This window comes from Lathyrus oleraceus, chromosome 2 (genome assembly GCF_024323335.1).
Source record: "Lathyrus oleraceus cultivar Zhongwan6 chromosome 2, CAAS_Psat_ZW6_1.0, whole genome shotgun sequence".
Lineage (NCBI taxonomy): Eukaryota > Viridiplantae > Streptophyta > Magnoliopsida > Fabales > Fabaceae > Lathyrus > Lathyrus oleraceus.
This window is the reverse complement of record NC_066580.1, coordinates 189,491,263-189,497,499: the sequence shown is the minus strand read 5'-3', so window position 1 is coordinate 189,497,499 and position 6,237 is coordinate 189,491,263. Positions and strand designations below refer to the sequence as shown.

At 40.2% G+C, this 6,237-nt stretch overlaps 1 non-coding gene across 1 annotated transcript; it reads left to right on the top strand.

The window, feature by feature from the left end:
• Positions 1–1,170: 1,170 nt before the first annotated feature.
• LOC127124617 (small nucleolar RNA R71) lies at positions 1,171–1,277 on the top strand. The gene has a single exon (XR_007804089.1). It is a non-coding gene; the product is annotated as a small nucleolar RNA R71 (small nucleolar RNA).
• The last annotated feature ends 4,960 nt before the right edge of the window (positions 1,278–6,237 follow it).

Here is a 6,237-nt window from a genome sequence, read left to right as displayed (position 1 = left end):
ATCTGGCCTTCCAAGAAAAGAGTGTGTCAGTATCATCTGGAAATACCTCATAGCAGGATTGTGGATAACTTGGGACAACTGAGTGGAAGGATCCTGACTCCCTCCACCAGAGATATCGCTCCAGAATTTCTCCACTTCCCTACTCAGAAAGTATCCCATCGGCGTCTCAGGGATAGCGTCGGGGGTAGTATGAAAACCTAATAAGTCACCGAACTCCTTCTGGCTGAAAGAGTACTCAGTCCCGAATAACCTAAAAACAGCATGTCCATCTGGTCCGGAGTAAGGATCATAAGCAAACGAGCTAAGGAACTCCAAAGTCAAGTTCCTGTAGGTGTTGTTCAAGTCATTAGCGAAATCATCCCATTGGAGTTTGTGGCACAGGAATTTGATGCTCGGCTAAATGCCTAGGGCGTCCATGCAATCTTGGTCCGGATAGCGTGTAGGTGTCATAGGGCGCTGGTAGAGAACTATGTAACGCTCCCTCTGGGCGTCATCTCTAAAAACCACGTGCATGTCATCAAAGTTCTGCATCCTGCAAAGGTTAGGGAAAATGATCCTGAAAACACAAACATTGCAAATGATATTTATTCCTGACGAGAATATGATTAAAAATAAAATAAATGCAGAAAAAGTAAAATAAGATAAGAAAACCGTGGGTTGCCTCCCAAGCAGCGCTTGTTTAACGTCGTTAGCTTGACGATCGGAACTTATACATCTGCCGTAGGAATTGGTGGATCTATCAGAGTGTGACTGGAGTAGTCAGTTGAAATGTTTCCTCCTTCATAGAGCTTCAGTCTTTGCCCATTTATAATGAATGGGCTACATGTTTCGTTCTTGATTTCTACAGCTCCGGATCTCAGAATCTTAGATACTTTGAAAGGGCCAGTCCGTCTTGAACGCAGCTTCCCATGGAAAAGTCGTAACCTAGAATTGAACAGGAGAACAGGGTCGCCTATATTGAAATCTTTTTTCACAATTTTTTTTGTCATGCCAAGTTTTGGTTCTCTCTTTGTATATCATGGCATTCTCATAGGCTGGTTGCCTGAGTTCTTCCAGTTTTTGGATGTCAAGGATACGTTTTTCATTAGCGGTCAGGTAATCCAAATTTAAAGTTTTAATGGCCCAATAGGCCTTATGCTCTAATTCAAAAGGTAAATGACAGGATTTTCTAAACCATGATGTGGGCATGCTCTTAATAGCTCTTTATATCTCTCCCAAGCATCGAACATCGATTCTCCTTTATTCTGGGTAAATCTGGTTATTTGGTTTTGAAGAACGGCGGTCTTACTTGGGGGAAAGTATCTAGCAAGGAATACTTTTCTAAGGTTTTCCCAAGTTGTTATGGAATTGGGTGGAAGGGAGTCTAACCATGATAGAGCTTTATCTCTGAGGGAGAAAGGGAATAATCTTAAACGGATTGCCTCAGGAGAAGCTCCATTGGTTTTAAAAGTGTCTGCTAATCGGAGAAAGATTTTTAAATGTTGGTTTGGGTTCTCAGTAGCAAGACCTGTGAATTGTCTCTGTTGCACTAGTTGCAACAGGGAAGGTTTAAGTTCGAAATTATTAGCTGGGATGGTAGGGTTTACTATACTAGAACTAGGTTCTTCGTTGGATGGTTGGGGGAAATCCTTAAGAGGTCTTTGATTTTGATCTTCGGCCATAACTCTCCTAATTCTATGGAAAAATAAACGTGTGCGAGCGTAACGTTCAGGTTCCGCCATATGATCTACTAAGCTTCCGGTGTTGCGAGTCCTTTGCATTGACCGGCAGGTAACAACCTAAGTCTAAACGATATAACAACAGAGTACGAATGCGTCAGAGTAATATAAAAGATTGTCGAATCCACGGAGACCAAGTGTCAATCTATCGTTATCTATTGTTACGGTGTTTATCTAAGGTAATCGAAACAAGGTTTTTAAGAGTGCACAATGAAAAATAAAGTATTAAATTAAATTGAATTAATAAAGATAGGTTCGAATGTAATTCACATAATCAATTAATAATCCATGTACTTGCTAATAGAATTACTTATGGCCAGTGTTTCCTACTTTGAAAAGAACCAATTTAACGGGAATTGTCACTTTCGCGTATTCAGAATCGAGTTGTACTCCCTAATCAAACCCTCTTATTGTCACTTATAAAAAGGCGCACGTTGCGTTAGAGTAGTAAACCTATTTTTAAGAAATATAGTGTCTTGACTAAGTTGAAAAGTATTTTGACCTGGATTCCTTAACCAAAAGAGGTTCTCACGAACCAGACTCTAAACTTATAAACGCGTCCGAAAATAGTTTTAAAATCACTTTTCTTTTTAAGTTAAAAACTCCTAATGAACTAAACAAAGCGCTTTCGCTGTATTTGAAATAGTTAAAAACAACTAAGTTTAAACAGACGTCGGACGACTTTCGATCTTACCCAACGGAAATTAAGTGCGAGAAAACTTAAGTTGAAAGTCAAAATAACCCTTAAGTGTTTCTACGAATAATTGTACAGATTATCGGTCCAATTACGATCCTTACATTCTAACCTTTATAGGTTTAGCCAGACATGGTAAAGTAAAAATGCATTTTAATCTTTAGCATAAAGGACGGATAAAAAAGTTAATAAGTGCGAGTGCAGGAAAGTAAATAAAAGTAGTACGGTGCAAGAAATAAATAAAAGTAGTGCGGTGCGAGAAATAAACGAAAGTAGTGCAGTGCGAGGAATAAACAAAATAAAGGCAGTGCGGGAGAGTAAACAAAGTGAAGGCAGTGAGGGAAAGTAAACAAAATAAAGGCAGTGCGGGAAAGTAAACAAAATAAAGGCAGTGCAGGAAAATAAAGTAGACAAAGGTAAAGCAATAAAACCTGCTCCAATCGGAGGGTCGAATAAAGTGCGAAACAGAAATGAAAATGGAGGCAGGATTAAACTTCCTTCCAAAAGTGCTCCAAACTCGATTACACAGTGTGGCAACACTCCGATGTGAAGCGATTACCACTTTTACATAATACTGATATATGCCTAGTTGTAACTAATTTTGGATTCCTAAACAAATGAAATCAAGGTTCTATTTATAGGCAAGAAAAGACATGGAGATTACAAGGATGCCCTTAAGTTTGAAAATGGGTGGGAACCATTTTGTTCTTGTGGCGCCCGCCACAACATCATGGCGCCCGCCATAGGAGGAAAGTGCAGCGCCAAGTGGAGATCGTGGGAGATGTGGCAGTTGAGGAGAAGTTGAAACTTGGACACGTCATGGCTGGACCCATGGCACCAGCCACAAGTGTAAAATGCTGATTTTTTGGCTTTTAGCTCATTTTCTCGATCGGGGCTCCGATTAGACTGAAAACTTGAAAACAAAGAAAAACGTAGTAGTAACATAACAAAATAACATTAAAACAACTAAAATGCATGCAAAATCAGATTCGAAAATACGGTGAATTTATGTGTCATCAAATACTCCCGCACTTAAACCATTGCTTGTCCTCAAGCAAAACACTTAAAAGTTCAAAGAAGAAAAACCGGTGTTGACGAGTGATTCATGCTAAAAGGGCTTCTAAGTTCAAATCGAGATGCAGTGATAGGTACTAACTGAGTGAACCAAGGGTATCGTGATGACACTTATCCGCAGACATAGACATAAACTCCATTCCTATATTAACCAACCCATATTATCCCATAATACCTAGGCCTACCTCTTCATCTCTTTTTGGGTCCTTTTCATTCAGGCGCAATCACATTAAGCCCGTTATCCGTACATGCTTCATAGTAGAGTGACCTGTTAGTGATTATGATCCTAAATATGGGGTTTCTGGCACATAGATCTGTGTAAACCCTTTTATTTGACCCAAATGCAGTTGTGGGGGATCGGATCGTAATCCGTCCTACCGAGTTCAGTGCCAGATACCTCTGAACCAACTAACAGCGGGTGAGTTTTTTTCTTTTTCTTTTGCAGCAAATTTTTACAACTTTTTGGTTTAAATGACCTTGTGAGGGTCACCTATCCCGGAAGTTGCCTTTTTCTTTATTTATTACACTGGATCATTCACTTATGTTCATCGGTCCCCTACGTAGAGGATGCGTAGGCCGGAGCTGACTGCTACGATAAACTACTGAGGACTATACTGAAATGGTGATTAAGGCCATGGTATATGGGGTTTCGGGAGTGATTCCTATATTCATGAAGTCTATGGTGCTAAAACGATACTGATGTTTAAAAGGTTCTTCCAAGTCACCACATCCTAACTCAAACTTGTCTTAAAGCCCAAAAACTTTCAGAATAACACCGTTTTCTTTTGCAAAAAAAATTTGGTAGGGCTAAAGGAATGGGGAGATGAGGATGTACTAAAGATACACAATATTGGTGACTCGTCAGACGCATGTATTTTCTAAAACACGCTAACTAAAAACAAAATAAAACAAAGTAAACAACTAAAAAGCAATAAAAATAAACAATCTAACTAAAAACAACAAAGGGATATAGAAAGCGATAAAATCTCCTCTCACACTTAAATCTAACATTGTCCCCAAATGTTTTGAAATAAGATAAGGGGAGAGTAACCTGTCACACTACTGCTGACCACTAGTCCCTTCGCCATTCTGAGGTGGACGACGGGATCTGCTGCGACGACGGTCTCTCTGGTCCATCCTAGCCGATAAGGCAGTCTGAGCAGTCCTCACCTCTCGAAGGTTGCCTAAAACTGAGTGGCCTCTATGAGTGTAGAATGCTGACGGTGGTAGTTCTGCCGACGGGATTGCTCGTTTGTGATCGCAAGCAGGGTCTGTGAAACAGTCGCATAGGATCGACCTGCCCTTCGCTGAGATTCTTGCATGAAGCTCATGTTGTCCGCCAGCTGTTGCTGAATGGTAGAGAGTAGGTCATCACGCCTTTGTTCTCTAGCCATGTGGTCGCGCCACATCTCCTCAGTAATATAAAATCTAGGAGTAGAACCTGCAAAAGAAGAAGATGGTGCGGTGTGTGGAGGTGAAGGGTGATGGGGGGACACATGAGGTACGGGAGATTTCTCTCTCCGATCAAACTCTTCATTAGTGCCGTGTCCCTCCTCACCAGGAACATTAGGAGGAAATGGACCTAAAACAGGTGGAGCATCTAAAACATAGGTCCAGTTCCTTTCATTACGTACATCAGTACGTCTAGTGCACGGTAAGGCAACAGATGGGATAGTTATACCATGAATCATAATCACATAACCTCCCTCTCTTCTCACTCGGCACAATTTCATATCTCTCAGAAATTTAAAGTTGATTGTGCGAGGAGCTAAGGGAACTAAGGTAGCTATCTCATTGTTCAGGTTAAGAGCCCGAGCAATAGACGTAATGAGTCCTCCAAAAATAATAGGTCCTGCTTTATTAAGAGTTAAAGCCATATGAGCAATCATAAACGGGCGCCACAAGAGCAATTTGAAGCTGGGCCGGAATTTGAAGATTTTGGTATGGGCTTCTCCATGCTTTTTGTTGTCTGGGGGTCCGGATAGCATTTTCTTTGTTTTTCCTAATAAAATAAGGCTTGCACAATTTATAAAAATAAGATTTAAACATTAAACAAATAAATAAATAAATAAATAATACTATTAGATTATAATATGAATATAAAGGAAATAAACACACACATAAAAAAAATATATGGAAATATCAAAGTGCTAACATAATTTGAAAATGTACCAAATGCGATAATATAAAATAAGTCTGGGAAATGCGAAAAATAATATAAGCCTAAATAAGAAAAGGTAAATGAGACGGTAAACTCAAACAGCATGGGGCTCCTCTACCTGAATGGATCCACGAAGTATGGCTATCTCCTGACGAAGCTCTGTTATCTCTTGGTACAAATAATCAGCCTCAGTAGCATGTGTAAGATCGGATACCGCAATCTATAAAGTAAGGTCAACCACTTCCTGCCTAAGCTGGGCAATCTTTCTGCGACACTCGGCAATCTGCGTGCGGACATCTAGGGGCTGCAAAGATAGGTTATTAGAGAGCACAATAATCCTAGGTGAAAGCGGTTTAGGAGTATAATCAACAACATGAGGGGATCTAGGCTCCTCAACAGTCTCTCCATGACCTTCCAAAGCATAACTCCAGTTAGCTGGGTCATGAACACTGGTCATCATCAGGTCTGGCAGTGTAAAGTCATGTATCGTCTCGCTATCAATCAACAATCTGAACTGTTTAGGATTGAAAGAGGATATCCTCATCAATCCTCTGTCCAAGCAGAAATCAATATCCATATTAGTATATCCA